Here is a 20,659-nt window from a genome sequence, read left to right on the forward strand (position 1 = left end):
CCCAGAGCCCATGAAGTCTGTGACCTGCTCTTTACTGATGGTTCTGGTGGGTAGACTTCCATCGATTAAAATCTTGTCCTGGGACATTAGGAAGAGGCAGTCTGCCCCACTGGGTTCCAGGCCTGCACATCGCTAGAATTGGCGGAGGAGGCATGCATGCGCAGGACAACAGGCATTTTTGAAAGGTGGTCTCAGCTGATGGGTACTCCATCCCACGATCGGGAACACCAAAACCGATCGCTCGATGGCTCTCCTCACACCCGTCCACGACCCAGAGTTGAAATGACAGTTCTAGAGTCAACCACATTGCTGTCACATGTGGGCCAGATCAGGTAGGAAGGCAAATTTCCAGCCCTAAATGCAATCAGTGAACCAGATGAGTTTTTACAACAATTAATAATGAGTCTTTTTAAATTCTGATTTTGTAAAAATTGAATTCAAATTTCACTGTCTGGGATTTGAACACTGGTTCCCAGATCTTGCCTGGATCGCTGGATTACTGGTTTAGTGATAATACCACAGCACAATCAGCTCGCCTGCTCCCTTAAATATGTGAAGATGCCAGCATTGAACTGGGGTGCGCATAGGAAGAGGTCTTACAACACCAGGTTAAAAGTCCAACAGGTTTATTTGGAATCACTAGCTTTCGGAGCGTAGCTCCTTCATTACTGTGCCCTCTTAAATAGAAATAGCAGAATTTAAGTCACTTGTCAAATTAAAATCTGGGTTCAATTCCAACCTTGGGTGTCTGCGTGGGTTTCTCCAGGTGCTCCAATTTCCTCCCACAGTCCAAAAATGTGCAGGTTAGGTGGGTTGGCTATGCTAAATTACCTCATGTCCAAAAGATGTGCAGGTTGGGTGGGGTCTCAAGGATAGGGTGGGGGTAGTGGGCCTATGTAGGGTGTTCTTTCAGAGGGTCGGTGCAGATTTGGTGGGCCAAATGGCCTTCTTCTGCACTGTAGGAATTCTATGGACTGGCTCAATAAATGCTGATCTTCTAACAATTTAATGTGCATGACTTGCAATCTTTAATACAGAGTGAACAAAAAGCTGTTTTGTGAAGTTTCAAAACTGTGCATTATTCCTTGCAACGGGAGACGCACTGAAGTGTGGAACAAATGGAAAGGGTCAGTGACACTCATTAAAATCTTTAACTCAAAGTGGGTTTAACATTTACATTTATTTTAAATATACTATACAATATTAGCAATTAATACTTTCTCACATGGCGTAAACAAAGTTTAGAGCGGGACACAAGGAATAGCAAAGGTCAGAAGATGTGTGGATGTTCGGATCCAGCAGGATTGCAAAAATCAGAGGATGTGGCACAGGCATGTTTACTTCAAGGATTTTAGACTAGACATCCCGCGAGGTCAATACAGGGCTTCATCAGACCATTCCCCATGGCAGCTGACTAAACTTCAAAGTCAAAAGAACTATCCTCGAGGTTACGAAATCAGCACTACAGATGGATTCCTGCTCTACAGAAAAGCCTGGAGTTGGGAGAGAAAGTTACATGAGGTCCGAGAGACGATCTTGCTTGTGAATGGTCAGTTGTGATCCCAAGAACCTGAAACAAATAACAACGATTACACAAGTATTCTGAACATATTTCTTAAAATCATTGTTCTTTGGAGGACAATAACATTCCTGGCTAAATTGTAAAATGGTTGTATTATTTATCAAGCTACCATGACAAATAACCTGTTCAGCTGGACTCTTAACTGTCCAGGGATTGATCACAAGATCTTCTGGATCCCAGTGGCATGGTACCAAACCGCACCGTACAGTTATCCAATAAACTAGTAGCATAGGAACAGGAGTAGGCCATTCAGCCCCTTGAGCCTGTCCCACCATTTAATGAGACCATGGCTGTTCTGTAACCTAACTCCATATACCGGTCTTTGGCTCATATCCCTTAATACCTTTGCTTAACAAAAGTCTCAGGTTTAAAATTAACAACCGATCTACCTTCAACTGCTCAGGTTTAAAATTAACAACTGATCTAGCTTGAACTGCTGTTTGAGAGAGAGTTTCAAACCTATTCCACCAATGCTTCCTAACATCTCTCTTCAATGGTCTAGCCCTAATTTCTCGACTATACCCAGTAGTTTTAGAATCTCCAATCAGTGGAAATAGTTTATTCTTTATCCACACTGTCTTTCCCTGTTAATATTGCGAATACATCAATCAGAACACCCAATAACCGTCTAAATTCTACCAAAAATAGGTCAAATTTGAGTAACCCCTCTTTGTAACTCAACCCCTGCAGTCCAGGTATAATTGTAAACTTGCGTTGCATTCCCGCTAAGGCCAAAATATCCTTCCATGTTGTGGTGTTCAGAACTGCTCATGGTACTCCCAAGTTGGGTCAAACCAGGGTTTGGTACAGTACCAGCATAATCCTGGTGTCTTTATATTCCAACCCTCTAGATATGGGCAGCGCGGTAGCATAGTGGTTAGCACAATTGCTTCACAGCTCCAGGGTCCCAGATTTGATTCCCGGCTTGGGTCACTGTGCGGAGTCTGCATGTTCTCCCCGTGTGTGCGTGGGTTTCCTCCGGGTGCTCCGGATTCCTCCCACAGTCCAAAGATGTGAAGGTTAGGTGGATTGGCCATGCTAAATTGCCCTTAGTGTCCAAAATTGCTCTTAGTGTTGGGTGGGATTACTGGGTTAAGGGGATAGGGTGGAGATATGGGCTTGGGTAGGGTGCTCTTTCCAAGAGCCGGTGCAGACTCGATGGGCCGAATGGCCTCCTTCTGCACCGTAAATTCTATGATATAAAGGCTAGCATTCCATTGGCCATTGATTATTTTCTGCACGTGTTCCTGGCATTTTCAGAATCTATGCACCTTGAATTCCCTCGTTGGACATTCACTGCACCGAATGCCTTTTCATTTAAAAAGTACTCTGTTCTATCCTATTTTGGTCCAAAATGGGTAACCTTGACTTGCCCCAAGCATATAAACTCAAAGCCAAAACCACACTGGAATATTTGCAGAGGGGCAACTACACAAAACCCACCATTAACCAGATCACTCCTCCCAGCAAACTACAACCACTTCATTGGACTCTTGAACTGGCAGCCACCATATAGCCGGGACCTAAAAAGAAAACCCTCACTTCCTGCTGGACCCCAGAAAGTGAACTGTTTCTGAAAGAATACAGGAAAAATGAAGACCACGTGGCAACAGCAGTCCTCGATAAAGAACACCTCATAAGACGGCAGGAAACAGTGGAGAACATGACTTGCTTGATATGTTCAAGTCAAAAGATCTGGAAACTCTTACACCAGATGGCAGCAACACAACCATACCAGCAATTCCTAACAAATTCAAAGATACTGGCTAGCATGGAAGGTAGGTAAATGGTAAAACCAGCCCCTGTGCTGTGAGCCGACAACAACAGAAACCGATGGAATTTACCCAAATTCCTGAAGAACATCAGATCACAGGGAAGGAAGAGGCTAGCAAAGCGGTTCACCAACATCCACTATACAGGCACTATTTCAAGCATCTGGTGCCAATCCAAGATCCATTGCCAAGTCAGGAAAACTATTCAACACAACTACTTTCTCATCATCTTTTTCTCAATAACATACAAGGTCTGGTGGGAAGTCTCCTGCCAACAGATGGGAGTGCCACCCTGAAAGCAGCGATGCGGCCCTATCAACATGCAGTTTTCACTCCGACCAAGTGCATTGACATTAACCTCTCATATTGGAAGTTAATTTCCAGAAAGACCGGAATACAGGACCTGTTTTTGTTGACTCATCCTTTGCCAGTGTGCCTCAGAAATTCTCAAAAATCATCCAGTGTCAAAACCCTGCAACTAATCAACTCCATGATCAGCAACCAAAGATTCAGGATGTACCTTTCAATCGGCCACACACAACCAATACCGGGCTCCCACGGGGCTCAGTCCTTGAACCAGCTCTATTCAACATATATACCAGGGACCTCCGTCCCACAAAACCATGGCTCTTTGTATCTCTGGTGACTTGATCCTGGCTTTCCAGGCTAAACAACTTCAGAACATTGAGAAAACACTCACTAAAGATCATTGTCTCCGCTAGCCTATTTCAGAAAATGGAGACTTTGATCAAATTCTGCCAAGACTGTTGCTTCAGCCTTCCACCTGAACAACTCAAAGGCCAGAGAAGAACTTCATGTCCAGTCCTGTGATCGCCCACTCATCCATGCACCTTGGCAAAGGCCGTACGGTGAGCCACCAGCAACATCTGATCATCAGGGCCACGGTCAAGATAAAAGATGAATCTCATATGGAAACTGGAAGGTACCACCTGGGGTGTAAGAACGAGCACATCACACTTCTTCACTTATCCTGGTCTAGCTAACAGCAGAGTACTGTTGCTCAACCTAGCTCAGGAGCCACCACATAAACATGATAAATATCCACCTTCGCAAAGTCAAAGATGGTTATTTCTGGGACGTTGAGACCAACACAACACGTAGCGCACACTCAACATCCCGATGTTTGCATATTCTGCTCACAGACTACCACCAGCTCTTGAAGAATTCCCACTGACACAGGACTTCAAAAAACCCAAGCGCATGTCTGAAATCCTGCAGTCCCAACTGGAACCAACTCCATGCCCGGCATCTCAATGGCATACCTCCCACATACCGAACTTCTGCCCGGAGAGATCCATTCTGGGTGGCATCACAACCATTCAGACTGCGCCTGCTGAATCAGATGAATGGATTGTAAACCTCAACATTGAACTACAATTGCTTCCCCGGCCATACAGAATTATATGGAGATCCCAAATATTGGTCCTACAAACCCATGTTACTGCAGGGAAGTGAAATAAGGTTTCTCCTTGCAGTCTGTGGTTTACATTACAACATCTGAGCACTGCAAAGTCAGACCACATTGCGCTGATGTTACTGTTGGGCCATAAGTGCAGTCAACACTGTCTTTGATGCTGTGGACTGCAGTGGTTCAAGGCAGCACCTCACCTGAACTTCAAGGGTAATTAGGGATGGGCAATAAATGTTGTCCTAGCCGTGAGTTAACAAGAAAATGACTGAGGTCCAAGTCAGCCGTGAAAATGATATGGAGAAGGTATGCAAGAGCTGTTAGAAAGAACATTACATACATCATCACTACCACATACATAGAATCAGCAAAATGCAAAGGACGATCCCAAGCTCTCAGAATAATTTTAACGTGCGTCACTGGTTATTCAGATAATACATGCAAACTTTACTCACTGAACTTGGGTATGGCAGAGAGAAGGAAATGCTCCAAGGTAGATTTAGAAATCTATTTTTCTCACAAAGAACAATTACATCTGAGTAAATATAATCACTTTCTAAAAGGAACACCGATTAAATCATTTGTATTTTAATAGTCATTAATCAGTTAACAAGTATTTAATGTCTTTCACCTATTAACTGAATACCTTTTTGAATGTGTTAACCAGTGCATTAACTGACAAAACAAATTCCTATAATGTGGCAAATTAAATAGTGATCCCTCATCTTTCTCTAGTTTCTACACATTCACTTGCCTTACTCTCTCCCAAGCTCTTTTCTACGAGACCCACCTTTTCATTCTTCAATCTTATGACAAACAAATTACCCTCCATGAGAATGTGCTCATCCACAATTCTGCTGCTCATATTTGAACTCACAAATCTTGTTCACACATCATATATGTACGCACAGACTTACAATAGTTCTTGGTCCAACTAGGACACAATTTTAAAATTATCATCCTTATTTTTAAATCCCTTTATGACCCTGATCCCTCCTTTGTGAACTTCCCCAGACCCTCAACTCTGGCCTCTTGAGCATCACCAATTTTAATCATTGCTCCATTGCAGGCTATGCTTTTAGCTACCAAAGCAACTGGGTTTGGAATTAATTTCCTAAACCTCTCCACCTCTCTGCTCCTCTTAATATAACCTATTTAGGGGGCAGCATGGTGGTTCAGTGGTTAGCACTGCTGCCTCACAGTGCCAAGGACCCGGGTTCGATCACAGCCCGTGTGGAGTTCGCATATTCTTCCCTTGTCTGCATGGGTCTCATCCCCACGACCCAAAGATGTGCAGTGTAGGTGGATAGGCTATGCTAAATTGCCCCTCAATTGGGAATTTTAAAAAATATATATAATCTATTTGATTTCTGTAACATAATTTTCTTGCCAAAACTGTATTAGTCTCTTTTATTTCTCAGTCCAAGGCCATGATGACTGACATGTGTTCCTGCTATTCCTTTCACCAATTTTAGCTTTTAAGTTGCCCAATACAATGACCATTTCCAATGCCTTTAGCTACCAAAGTCATAAGCACTGGAATATCTTCCCTAAACTTCTCAATCTACCCCTTCTCCATAAGAATATAACCGTATAACCTACCACTCTCCGCGTTTTAGTCATCAGTCCGAACACCTTTCAGTTGCTCGGTGACAAGCTCATTTTGCTATGTTAAGGTTGCTCTATAAATGCAAGCTGTTCTCTTTATGAACTAACTCCTGCCCTTTCGTCTGGCATGTTACTGCTGTAACAAGACTACAAACTGTTGTTCAATTTTCAAGAATACAGACAGTATTGTACCTCAAGCCACGACCCCAATGGATTCATTCAGCACCCATTTCAAACGAGCATCTTCAGTCCATGGGTCTCAGCAGTGCCTCTCACCAGGCGCTTAACGTAGTCAGCAGGATCAACTGTTCAGAGACAAATAAACACAGTAAAGGTTAGTGAGTCATCCATGGATCAGATGTTTGTACAGAAGAGCACTCAAACAACCATCAACACTCCATAGAAATTTGTGAGAAAGCTGTTGATCCACCTGTCTATTAATAGTCAGACTAGGCCAACACTGAAGGCCATTCAGTCCACTTGTGTGTGTACCAATGATTGTTTTTAAAGTGTCAGCCGTTACTACCACTCTTCTGTAAAGGAAAATGTGCTAAAAACCACCTTCTGAAAGAAAGACTCGCTTTCCTTTTACTTATGATAGTGTACCCCTTTCTTCCCCCGTTTGTCTGTCTTGTGCGTGTGTGTGCATATATATATTTATTTATGGAGGGGGACAAGTTAAAGTGGGAATTAGATCATAGTCAACCAGTTGTATTTGCTGCATATTTCATTGCAGTTCTTGTTAGAACTAAACAGTAATTGTGTTTGCATTTACAAACCTGGCGACTGTAATTATTGGGCAGCCAAGGGCCAAAGACTTCTGGTGTTTTTCTCAGAAATATTGGTTAACAGGGCATCACGGTGGCCAGCACTGCTGCCTCATGGCACCGAGTACCGGGGTTCGAACTGGGCCCCGGGACATTGTCCGTGTGGGGTTTGCACATTCTCCGTGTCTGCGTGGGTCTCACCCTCAACCCAAAAAGATGTGCAGGGTAGGTCAATTGGCCATGTTAAATTGCCTCTTATTTGGAAAAAAGATTGGGTACTCTAATTTATAAAAAAAAAAAAATATTGGTTAATTCACTTGTGTTGTGATTCCAGGTCAAGTGGGGCTGGAATGGATCGTGCACTGTCCCAGGGTATCGTAACAACATACAAACTTCATCACTGCCGCTGCAAGATGACACAAATATAGAATCAGCAATGGAAAGGAAAATCCCAAGCTCGGAGTAATATTAACGTGCGTCACTGGCTATTCAGATAATACATGCAAACAATACTCATCACAGAACTTGGGGAGAGGAGGGTATGTCTCAGCATAAATTTTTAAAATCTACTTTCCCACAAAGAGCAATTACAGCTGAGTAAATATAATTTTCAAAAAGTAGGACTGGTATTAAAGACTATTAAAATACTGTACAAATGATTTAATGCATTAATATTTAATGACTTTCTATTAATTGGATTACTTTTTGAATGCAGTACCGGTGCACTAACAGAAGAAACAAATCTCTCAAATGTGGTAAACCATTAACTCTCATTTCTCCAGTTTCTACCCCATCTCCTGCCTTGCTCTCTTCAAGCTCATCTTTCGAGCCCCACCTCCTCATCCTTCAATCTTATGACAAACAAATTACCCTCCACAAGAATATGGTCATCCATTATTCTGCAGCTCGTAACTTAACCTACATGACATGCTGGCCCAACAAGGCCACAATTTTTAAAATTATCTTTATGTTTAAATCCCTCCAATACCCTGTTCCTTCCCTTCTGTGTAACCTCCTCCAGACCTACAACTCTCCATATCTGGGGCAGCATGATGGCACAGTGGTTAACACTGCTGCCTCACAGCGCTGAGGTCCCAGGTTCGATCCTGGCTCTGGGTCACTGACCATGTGGAGTTTGCACATTCTCCCAGTGTTTACGTAGATTTCGCCCCCACAACCCAAAAGATGTGCAGGCTAGGTGGATTAGCCACGCTAAATTGCCCCTTAATTGGAAATAAATAAAATAAATTTTAATTTTTTTAAAACTCTCCCATTATATCTGCAGTTCTCCTAATTCTGGCCTCTTGAGCATCACCAATTTTAATCATTGTTCCATTGCAGGCTGTTCCTTCAGCTACCAAAGCCATTGGCTTTGGAATTCATTCCCCAACCTTCTTCACCTCGCTCTCTGCTCCTTAAGAATATAACCTATTTGATTTCCATAACATCAAATAGTTGCCACTATCAGAATTTTCTTGTCAAAACTGTATTAGTCTCTTTTATTTTTCAACCCAAGGCCAGGTTGACTGACTGTGTTCCTGCTGTTCCTTTGCCAATTTTAGCTTTTAAGTCGCTCCAATGATCATTTCCAATTTTAAATCGCTCCTGCATTGGAGGCCATGTCTTAGCTACTAAAGCTGTAAGCGCTGGAACCTCTCAACCTACCCCTTCTTCTCTTTAAGAATAGAACCTTATAACCTAACACTGTCCTGATATGTCTTTCAGTTGCTCAATGACTCGCTCCAGTTAAACATTTTGCTTTGTCAAGATTGCTCTATAAATGCAACTTATTCTCTTCATGAACTAACTCCTGTCCTTTATTCTGGCATGTTACTGTTTTGACAAGACTGCAAACTGTTGCTCAAACTTTGAAGAATACAGATAGTATCATACCTCAAATCACTGTCTGTCCACTCCAATGGATTCCATCAGCCTCCATTCATTTTTAATTCCAAACAAGCATCTTCAACTTCAGATCATGGGTATAAGCAACTCCGCTCAACAGTCTCTTTAATGCAGTCAACAGGATCCACTGTTCAGAAACAAAAAAAACAGTAAAGGTTAGTGAGACATCCATGGATCAGATGTTTGCACAGAAGGGCACTCAAAGAAACATCAACACCCCCATGGAAATTAGTGAGAAAGCTTTTGATCCACCTGTGTGACATCACAGAAAAGTGACATCACAGAAAAGCTGTGGCCAGAGTGGCTGTTTGGGATTCTAACCTAAATTTTAAAAAAAATTGAGTCTTTGGGAACTAATTAAACATAATAACTTAATTATAATTTAGAGGATATCTAAGCCAGAGATCGGAGAGTATTATAGTTAGCTATCGCATTTCTATTAGAAATCTAGTGCTAGGAAACAGATAGTTGACAGTAACTTTGAAATTTAAAAAAAAAAGTATTTATAAAAAAAAAAAGACAAATTTTAATTAATTGACGCAATGTCAGTTAGAGGGGTGCTGTGCTCTGACTGTGAGATGTGGCAGGTCCGGGAGGCTTCCAGCGTCCCGGATGGCTTCATCTGCAGAAAGTGCACCCAACTGGAGCTCCTCACAGACCGCATAGTTCGGTTGGAGCAGCAATTGGATGCACTTAGGAGCATGCAGGTGGCGGAAAGCGTCATAGATCGCAGTTATGTAAATGTGGTCACACCCAAGGTGCAGGCAGAGAAATGGGTGACCACCAGAAAGGGCAGGCAGTCAGTGCAGGAATCCCCTGTGGTTGTCCCCCTCTCGAACAGATATACCCCTTTGGATACTGTCGGGGGGGATAGCCTATCAGGGGAAAACAGCAGCAGCCAGAGCAGTGGCACCACGGCTGGCTCTGATGTTCAGAAGGGAGGGTCAAAGCGCAGAAGAGTAATAGTAATAGGGGACTCTATAGTCAGGGGCACAGATAGGCGCTTCTGTGGACGTGAAAGAGACTCCAGGATGGTATGTTGCCTCCCTGGTGCCAGGGTCCAGGATGTCTCCGAACGGGTAGAGGGAATCCTCAAGGGGGAGGGCAAACAGGCAGAGGTCGTTGTACATATTGGTACTAACGGCATAGGCAGGAAGGGGCATGAGGTCCTGCAGCAGGAGTTCAGGGAGCTAGGCAGAAAGTTAAAAGACAGGACCTCGAGGGTTGTAATCTCGGGATTACTCCCTGTGCCACGTGCCAGTGAGGCTAGAAATAGGAAGATAGAGCAGATAAACACGTGGCTAAACAGCTGGTGTAGGAGGGAGGGTTTCCATTATCTGGACCACTGGGAGCTCTTCCGGGGCAGGTGTGACCTGTATAAGGACGAGTTGCATCTAAACCGGAGAGGCATAAACATCCTGGCCGCGAGGTTTGCTAGTGTCACACGGGAGGGTTTAAACTAGTATGGCAGGGGGGTGGGCACGGGAGCAATAGGTCAGAAGGTGAGAGCATTGAGGGAGAACTAGGGAATAGGGACAGTGTGGCTCTGAGGCAGAGCAGACGGGGAGAAGTTGCTGAACACAGCGGGTCTGGTGGCCTGAAGTGCATATGTTTTAATGCAAGGAGCATTACGGGTAAGGCAGATGAACTTAGAGCTTGGATTACTACTTGGAACTATGTTGTTGTTGCCATTACAGAGACCTGGTTGAGGGAAGGGCAGGATTGGCAGCTAAACGTTCCAGGATTTAGATGTTTCAGGCGGGATAGAGGGGGATGTAAAAGGGGAGGTGGAGTTGCGCTACTTGTTCGGGAGAATATCACAGCTATACTGCGAGAGGACACCTCAGAGGGCAGTGAGGCTATATGGGTAGAGATCAGGAATAAGAAGGGTGCAGTCACAATGTTGGGGGTATACTACAGGCCCCCCAACAGCCAGCGGGAGATAGAGGAGCAGATAGGTAGACAGATTTTGGAAAAAAGAGTAAAAACAACAGGGTTGTGGTGATGGGAGACTTCAACTTCCCCAATATTGACTGGGACTCACTTAGTGCCAGGGGCTTAGACGGGGCGGAGTTTGTAAGAAGCATCCAGGAGGGCTTCTTAAAACAATATGTAAACAGTCCAACTAGGGAAGGGGCGGTACTGGACCTGGTATTGGGGAATGAGCCCGGCCAGGTGGTAGATGTTTCAGTAGGGGAGCATTTCGGTAACAGTAACCACAATTCAGTAAGTTTTAAAGTACTGGTGGACAAGGATAAGAGTGGTCCGAGGATGAATGTGCTAAATTGGGGGAAGGCTAATTATAACAATATTAGGCGGGAACTGAAGAACATAGATTGGGGGCGGATGTTTGAGGGCAAATCAACATCTGACATGTGGGAGGCTTTCAAGTGTCAGTTGAAAGGAATACAGGACCGGCATGTTCCTGTGAGGAAGAAAGATAAATACGGCAATTTTCGGGAACCTTGGATGACGAGTGATGTTGTAGGCCTCGTCAAAAAGAAAAAGGAGGCATTTGTCAGGGCTAAAAGGCTGGGAACAGACGAAGCCTGTGTGGCATATAAGGAAAGTAGGAAGGAACTTAAGCAAGGAGTCAGGAGGGCTAGAAGGGGTCACGAAAAGTCATTAGCAAATAGGGGTAAGGAAAATCCCAAGGCTTTTTACACGTACATAAAAAGCAAGAGGGTAGCCAGGGAAAGGGTTGGCCCACTGAAGGATAGGCAAGGGAATCTATGTGTGGAGCCAGAGGAAATGGGCGAGGTACTAAATGAATACTTTGCATCAGTATTCACCAAAGAGAAGGAATTGGTAGATGTTGAGTCTGGAGAAGGGGGTGTAGATAGCCTGGGTCACATGGTGATCCAAAAAGACGAGGTGTTGGGTGTCTTAAAAAATATTAAGGTAGATAAGTCCCCAGGGCCTGATGGGATCTACCCCAGAATACTGAAGGAGGCTGGAGAGGAAATTGCTGAGGCCTTGACAGAAATCTTTGGATCCTCGCTGTCTTCAGGGGATGTCCCGGAGGACTGGAGAATAGCCAATGTTGTTCCTCTGTTTAAGAAGGGTAGCAAGGATAATCCCGGGAACTACAGGCCGGTGAGCCTTACGTCAGTGGTAGGGAAATTACTGGAGAGAATTCTTAGAGACAGGATCTACTCCCATTTGGAAGCAAATGGACGTATTAGTGAGAGGCAGCACGGTTTTGTGAAGGGGAGGTCGTGTCTCACTAACTTGATAAGAGTTTTTCGAGGAGGTCACTAAGATGATTGATGCAGGTAGGGCAGTAGATGCTGTCTATATGGACTTCAGTAAGGCCTTTGACAAGGTCCCTCATGGTAGACTAGTACAAAAGGTGAAGTCACACGGGATCAGGGGTGAACTGGCAAGGTGGATACAGAACTGGCTAGGCCATAGAAGGCAGAGGGTATCAATGGAGGGATGCTTTTCTAATTGGAGGGCTGTGACCAGTGGTGTTCCGCAGGGATCAGTGCTGGGACCTTTGTTCGTAGTATATATAAATGATTTGGAGGAAAATGTAACTGGTCTGATTAGTAAGTTTGCAGACGACACAAAGGTTGGTGGAATTGCGGATAGCGATGAGGACTGTCTGAGGATACAGCAGGATTTAGATTGTCTGGAGACTTGGGCGGAGAGATGGCAGATGGAGTTTAATCCGGACAAATGTGAGGTAATGCATTTTGGAAGGTCTAATGCAGGTAGGGAATATACAGTGAATGGTAGAACCCTCAAGAGTATTGAAAGTCAAAGAGATCTAGGAGTACAGGTCCACAGGTCATTGAAAGGGGCAGCACAGGTGGAGAAGGTAGTCAAGAAGGCATACGGCATGCTGGCCTTCATTGGCCGGGGCATTGAGTATAAGAATTGGCAAGTCATGTTGCAGCTGTATAGAACCTTAGTTAGGCCACACTTGGAGTATAGTGTTCAATTCTGGTCGCCACACTACCAGAAGGATGTGGAGGCTTTAGAGAGGGTGCAGAAGAGATTTACCAGAATGTTGCCTGGTATGGAGGGCATAAGCTATGAGGAGCGGTTGAATAAACTCGGTTTGTTCTCACTGGAACGAAGGAGGCTGAGGGGCGACCTGATAGAGGAATACAAAATTATGAGGGGCATAGACAGAGTGGATAGTCAGAGGGTTTTCCCCAGGGTAGAGGGGTCAATTACTAGGGGGCATAGGTTTAAGGTGAGAGGGGCAAGGTTTAGAGTAGATGTACGAGGCAAGTTTTTTACGCAGAGGGTAGTGGGTGCCTGGAACTCGCTACCGGAGGAGGTAGTAGAAGCAGGGACGATAGGGACATTTAAGGGGCATCTTGACAAATATATGAATAGGATGGGAATAGAAGGATACGGACCCAGGAAGTGTAGAAGATTGTAGTTTAGTCGGGCAGTATGGTCGGCACGGGCTTGGAGGGCCGAAGGGCCTGTTCCTGTGCTGTACATTTCTTTGTTCTTTGTCTTTGTTCTTTGTGTGTCAACAATCAGACCATTGGAGCACAGTAGACTATTTGGCCCAGTGTACACTAGCTCATTTTTAAAAAATGCTAGCTATTACTTTCACTCTCCTGATCTCTCAGATTACTATTTCCCATTTGAAAGTTATTATTCAATTTGCTGCCACCACTATTTCAAGCAGTGCATTCCATACAATTGACTACACGTATTCTCCTCAAGATTGCTTTTTCTTCATTTGCTAATTACTGAACAATACTAGCACTCCCATCTGCTACCAAACGAGAGCTGATCTTGTGTCATAGGTCCAATTATGGGGTGGTGTAGTGGTATTGTCACCGGACTAGTAACCCAGAGACCCAGTCTAATGATGACAATGAAATCATTGTAGACTGTTGTAAAAACCCATCGTATTCACTAATTAATTAATTTAATGTCCTTTGGGGAAGGAAATCTGCCATCCTTATCTGGTCTGGCCTACATGTGACTCCAGACCCACAGGAATGTGGTTGACTTAAAATTCCTTCTGAAATGTCCAGCAAGCCACTCAGTTCAAGGGCAATTCGGGATGAGCAATGCTGGCCCAGCCGGCAACACCCACATCCCAGAACAAAAGAAACATCCATAAGCCACTGAATGGAGACTGCTCAAGCTCATTATCTTCACAGCCACTTTCTACCCATTAAACTGTGCTTGATTGAATGCAGGTCCCAGAACAACAGGTCAATGTTTAAATGCACTATGCATTTGGCCTTCATAAACAGTAAAGCAAAATCAAATGACACCTCATTTGTAGGCATCGCCATGCAGATATTATACTATCGATCACTTTGCAAAAGGTGACGTGTAGGCAAACAGGTTCAACAAGGATCCTGTTTTGGTGCAATTCATCAAAAGCAAAACACCAAAATCAGTCCTGGAGCAAAGTCCAGACTGTGTTCCAGCCTTGGAGCAGAACTCAAATTTAGATGATGGATGCAGATGAGAAGAGGGGGCCAAAAGTTACAATGAGCCCTATCCATCTCCTTGTTAACAAAAACAAACAATAGAAATCTTTAAAACCGAGCGGCATGTGGCGTAGTGGTTAGCACTGGGACTATGGCGCTGAGGACCCAGGTTCGAATCCCGGCCCTGGGTCACTGTCCATGTGGAGTTTGCACATTCTCCCCATGTCTGCATGGGTTTCACCCCCACAACCCAAAGATGTGCAGGTTAGGTGGATTGGTCATGCTAAATTGCCCCTTAATTGGGAAAAAAAGATTGGGTTCTCTAAATTAAAAAAAAATTTTTTAAGAGAAATCTTTGAAACTTCCCCATTACAGCATTATTACACTCACACTTATGGCATTACAAGTATTTTATTATCCTTTAAGATAGCACTGGAAGGAAATATTCAAAACTCTTGTTTAAATCTATAGTCAGTGCTTGTGCCCATCATTCCCTCTAGACTCTTTGTCCAATTAACACCAGTGTAATCATTAACGGTGCTTCATTTCAACTGGACAGGTTCACTCAAGAGCTTCTTCACAACCAATCACCAATGACTTCACTAGACAGCACTGTTCAAACTAAAGGAAGCTGAATTCTGACACAAGGAATAAGGCTGCGCAAAGTCTTTCTTTGGAGTGCCATGCACAATGCAAATATCCCAGAATTAGAAAAAACACTCACATTTGCAGGATGCTAATACCAGTGGTGGTCAATCCTGTGAGGCTATGTATTCAGCAGCATGAAGGAACATGGGAGGTCTTTATTTCTTTGTCCAGCCATTAGTTGTGCGGCAGTGCTGACAACGAGCACGGATATCAGAAACAGGTACTGCATCATTATCCAAAGTCGCATTGAACAAATAAAATGATTTAATGAACAATCAGAAAATGTAGAGGAATATTTCATAAACCTCTTTAACAAGACCATTCGGATTGATTATCTGTTTTAAATTTACAGATCTGATTGAACATCTATTATCGGCTGTATGAAGCCCTGTTCCAGCGGGAAGGCAACAGAATCTGGTGGGTAATTGAGACGTCAAACTTTAAGTCACACAAGGTTCAGCAGGGCCTTCAGTATAGGAATTTAAACAAATTAGAAGACAATGATAAAACACTTATTTAATTCATCAAGAAAAGACAAATCAACACAAACAAAGTTGTTGACGTATGGCATTGTCATGTTACATCAAAGCTGATCAATTTGGTCAAGGGCGGGGAAGGGGAGCAGCAATAAGTAGGTCTTGTTTTCTGGCCACTGAAAACGAAAGAATTTGCGGTGTGAATTGGTGTTCAGAACCCAATCATATGTCACTGCAGAGAAGTCTTGTTCCATCCTGTAGGTGTGCACCAACGTCTGAGCACAGCCGAGCCACATTATTTATATTCCAACAGTATTAGCGCAGTTAAAGCTAATAATCTTTAATACTGAAATTGTTACAATCTTGGATCATTTTGGCACGATCTAGTTTGGCACCAATAATGTTTTGTTTAAATTAGACAAAGTTTAAGATACCCATCTCCTTATTAAGAGAATAAAGCCACGCAGTTCCAGTTTTAAACAAACCAAAATAAACTTTACTATACGAGGTCAGGAAAGTAACACAATTTACAATAACTATCTTATACTCTCACATTCACATTCAGAATTAGCAAATTTTGGTCAAACACACCACTGCACAATAAATGGCAGAGGTGACCAAAACAACCCATAGATTTCTCCGATCTAACCCAGTATTGGCTGCTCGATGATTTTGTTAAACCCAAAGCTCTCAGAATTTAAATGCTCATCGCTGGATGTTCAGATAATACATGCAAACATTATTCATCACTGAGCTTGGGTACAGGCAGAGAGGAAAGGAAAACTGGGCACATTCCAAGATGAATTTAGAAATCAATTTTTCCACAGACAGTCATTCTCTAAAAATAACACTCCGTAATCTTTCACATTGTATTTTAATGTGATTAATCTGTTAACTAGATAATTTGGCAAATGCAATAGCCAGTGCACTAATTGAAAAACTAACACCCCATGTACGATGTGGTTTACATGAAATATCTGGCATTAATTCTGGCAGGTTACTGTTTTGTCAAAATTGCAAACTGTTGTTCAAAGTTTAAATACAGACAGAATTATACCTCAAGTTGCTTTTCCTATGTCTCCCAATAGCTCCTTCGATATTAATGGGTTCCATCATCATTCCCTCAACTCTTCATTCCAAGCAAGCATCCGCACATGATGGGACTAAGTAATTCATCCCGACCAACCTTGTAATTATATTGACATAATGCACTGTTCAGACAAAGAAAACATCAAGGGTTACGGAAACATAATTGGTTTAGTCCGATGTTGGGGCTCAAAGGGTGCAGTTAGTGAAACCAGTCCTTTCATCAAACACCCATGAAACATTGAGAAAGGTTTTGATCCAAATGTGCACCAACCCAACAGCAGCCTTCACAGAATTATAGAATGATGCAGGACATAATAGTCATTCAGCCCATTACATTCATAGCATCTATTTGAAAGAACCCCTCATTAGTCCTATTTTCCTGATGTTCCATCATAGCTATGTAAATTTTCTCCTTTCAAGTACTGATCCAATCCCCAATTGATAATTATTGAACCAGCTTCCACCATTAATTCAGGCAGTGCATTCCAAATCATAACAAGCCCCTACAGACAATTTGTTCCACTCGTGCTCTGCTGCCAATTCCCCTCAATAAAACAGCACATCCTCCATTTGTACTGTCGCTTGCCCAAGTGGTCCTTCCAACCGACACCGAATTGTGTGTTGTGGGCTCACGTCCATTATCCACCGAATGGAGACTGCCCAAACTCATTCCTCTCAGTGTGGGTTGGGTTGAAAGCAGGCCCCAAAATGGCAAGACAAGCACTTAAACATACTGTGCTACCCAGTTCCCCATCATAAATAACATGCTGACATGGTTCATGAAGCACCTCCACACACCTGGTGTTGCAGACATCTACATCTGTGAGATGAATATAGGAATTTCAGATATATTATGTGTATTTGGTGCAGGAAGGGTTACTGGGCTAGTGTGTGTATGACTGCTGCAGTTGTGTTTTTTAAACAATCCGCATTTGAATGGTTGTGTGAGACAGAGGTGCAATAAGGCATCATTAAAGTTTGGGCTAATTGAAGTTTTGTTTGGGTCAAGGGGGTTCCTGGTGGAGTTAAGTAGACCTCAGCTTGGTAATATGATGTAATTAATGAGAGGGGCTATGGTATAGGCAATTAGCAGAAAAGCAATAGGCTGTGTTTTAGACTGAGATGCGAGCAAAAGTCAAGCATCTGCTCTCACTGCAGTTCAATTAAAGATTGGGAGCTGGGGCAGCACGGTGGCACAGTGGATAGCACTACTGCCTCATGGCACCGAGGTCCCAGGTTCGATCTCAGCTCTGGGTCATTGTCCGTGTGCAGTTTGCACATTCTCCCCATGTTTGCACAGGTTTCGCCCCCAGAACCCAAAGATGTGCAGGGTAGGTGGATTGGCCACACTAAATTGCCCTTTATTTGGAAAATTGGGTACCGCAAAAAAAAATGTAAAACAAATATATATTTTATGCATGCGATCCTACAAAGAGCACCACATAGTCAACATGGTAACAGTGAAGAAAAAGAAAAGACTAACTACATTTTTTTTTTGCACGCTTTTATTTCCTGCAGTGAAGTAATAAAAGATGGCATATATTCATAACAAGCTTTGATAAGGTTTCCACTGCCGAATCTGCAATTAGATAAATTTATCAAAAAGGATAGGGGAGTTTCATCAGGCAAAGCATTAAGACATGGCAGTGATATCAAATCCATAATCACTTACAAATAGCAATTGCTTTCCATTCAATTATAAATAACAATTGCTTTCCATTCAATTAGCATTCTGTCCAAAGACAGGTCCTTGGCTCATTATCAGCTGACGCTTCATCCTGAGCCACTTTTACTGGCAGTTATCACTGCTGGTTTACCACCAGCTTCCACTGTAAGGGACAAGGTGAGGAGGCAGGACCCAAGTCTACCTCAGCCAGACCAGGAATCGAAGCTGCACTGTTGGTACTATTCTGAACCACACCCTGGCCAACTAGCCAATTGGAGTGGCCACCCACCACAGAAATGTCTCAAAGGACGTGGGGTTACAGCAACTACAGTGGAAGAAATTGCCCCCTTTTGTAATTCAGTAAGTAACACGAAAGGTTGTAGATTCAAGCTCCATACTAGAGATATAAACACAAATAATCAAGGCGGACAGTGTAGCACAGTACTGAGAGAGTGTTACACTGCTCAGGTACCAGGTTTCCGAAAAGTTGTTAAACTAAGGTCCCAGTTGCCCACCCAAATGGATGTAAAAGACCCCGTGGGCTAATTCAGAACAGCAGGGAGGATGATCCCTCCTGCCCAACATTAATCCTTAACCAAGATTTAAAATATATGGTCTCATTTATCTCATTGTTTGTGGGCCCTTGGGTGTATGGAAATTGGCTACCATGCTTCCCGCCTTACAAAAGTAAATACATTTTAGACATACTTCATTGGCTAGAAAAGCGCTTTGGAATGCTCCAGGATCACAAAAAGCCCGCAAATGTAAATGCTTCTTCATTAAAGCAGCATCTAATTCACATTTACTGTACAGATGGACCACCTGTGGACAGATTCAACAAAATGGTTGGAAAGATCTCCTGCCCTCCAAATAATGATTTTAATGCTCTTCACTGGATGTTCCAATGATAAATGTCAAAAGTTAATCTCAGGAACAGAGAAGAAAAAAAAATCGGTCGCGGATAAAATAGGAGCCAATTTCAACATTTAAAAATGTAAAACATTACTCATCTATGCTTGATAATTCATACTTCTGCTGTGATCCCTTAACATTTAATTTCCAGCCACACCTCACTCCACGTGCCTGCCCACCATGCTGCGCCTCAGCTCAGAGTTTTAAAACTCCTTCGTTAGACTGGCTTCCCGAAGTCTTTATGCCCCGATTATTGTCCACCTCCAGTAAACACAGGGACTCATTCTGGACTCGGGTTGCTCATAGCCAGGAATGTCCAGTCAGCCGCAGAGCAGTGAGCGGCCTGCCTGAGACCAGCCTGAAGGCCCAGGCCCCTACACATCGCCCCGCTCACCAGGGTCGGATATATCAACTGCGACTGCTACCACCACTCTCCCAATAACCTGCTAAGCAGAACTCCAATCGGCTCCGGAGAGGCCTCCGACCCTCACTCCCGCTCTAGCCTCACCTCCAACTTCTTCCTTGGACACGATGGATCCCCCAACGACGCCATCCCGCGCGTGCGCCAACGAGACCGCGATGCCCGCTGGGAGCTGTAAGCACGTGGGCGGAGCTCCGTGACCAGAGGTGACGGATAACTCCCGGCAGGCCAGCGCCGCTCCTGCTCTTCGCTAAGCGGGCCGCATAGTGGCGCTGAACACGGAGTGTTCCATGTGGGCGGAGAGGAGGGGTAGCCAATCGGAATCCACTGAACTGTTTGATTGACAGGAACGGTGCACCTGACCATGGAGAGTTTGCCTGACAGGAGGTGGGTGATTTGGAAGTTGACTTTCTTCACACTGATCAGAGTGGGATTTTGACAATCCCAGATTACAGTACAGTATAATTTACAAAGAGTTAAATTAAGAAAGTCACCAGAAAGTGCAGTGACAGGAGATATTTAGGATTTAACTTTGTTGATCCCACTTAAAGCTTGAGCTTCAGTCTGTGGAGATTCTGAGGATTTACCTGGCTCAGGTGTGCCTGGAGGAGATGGTCTCAAAGTCACTCTCAGAGCCTGGGGATTGTTGTGTGTTGGACCGGTTCTGCTGGATTACACAAATTTTGGGACTTCATTGGAAGGATTTGTATTTTTTCACTCACAAGAGATTATTGCAAGTTGGAATGCCTTTGAAGGGCTAAACTGTTCAAATTGTCTCATTCAGTGTTTGTTGAATAACATTTTAGCACTATATCCCTAACAGGTGAGGTGAAATATTTTGACAGTTTAAAAACAAATGATTTCTCAAGTGTGTATTTGTGCCATGCCCAAAAGTGGCGATCTTCGGGGTATCAGACCAGCCAGATCTATTCCTGGGAGGAGGGCGGATGCCCTTGCCTTTGCCTCC

At 43.7% G+C, this 20,659-nt stretch overlaps 1 long non-coding RNA gene across 3 annotated transcripts; it reads right to left on the reverse strand.

Annotated features, from left to right (window-relative positions):
* Positions 1 to 1,161: 1,161 nt before the first annotated feature.
* On the reverse strand, positions 1,162 to 19,910 carry LOC140430830 (uncharacterized). Of its 3 annotated transcripts, XR_011949558.1 has the most exons (7): positions 19,780 to 19,794; positions 19,068 to 19,181; positions 16,662 to 16,815; positions 15,205 to 15,351; positions 9,052 to 9,190; positions 6,584 to 6,696; positions 1,162 to 1,570 (listed from the first exon to the last, which is right to left on the reverse strand). It is a non-coding gene; the product is annotated as an uncharacterized lncRNA (long non-coding RNA). The 3 variants fall into 3 exon arrangements; XR_011949557.1 differs by lacking the exon at positions 19,068 to 19,181 and having other exon boundaries at positions 19,780 to 19,910; XR_011949559.1 differs by lacking the exons at positions 19,068 to 19,181; positions 19,780 to 19,794 and adding an exon at positions 19,715 to 19,732.
* Positions 19,911 to 20,659: the final 749 nt, after the last annotated feature.

Source organism: Scyliorhinus torazame, chromosome 10 (assembly GCF_047496885.1).
Source record: "Scyliorhinus torazame isolate Kashiwa2021f chromosome 10, sScyTor2.1, whole genome shotgun sequence".
NCBI classification, from domain to species: Eukaryota; Metazoa; Chordata; class Chondrichthyes; order Carcharhiniformes; family Scyliorhinidae; genus Scyliorhinus; species Scyliorhinus torazame.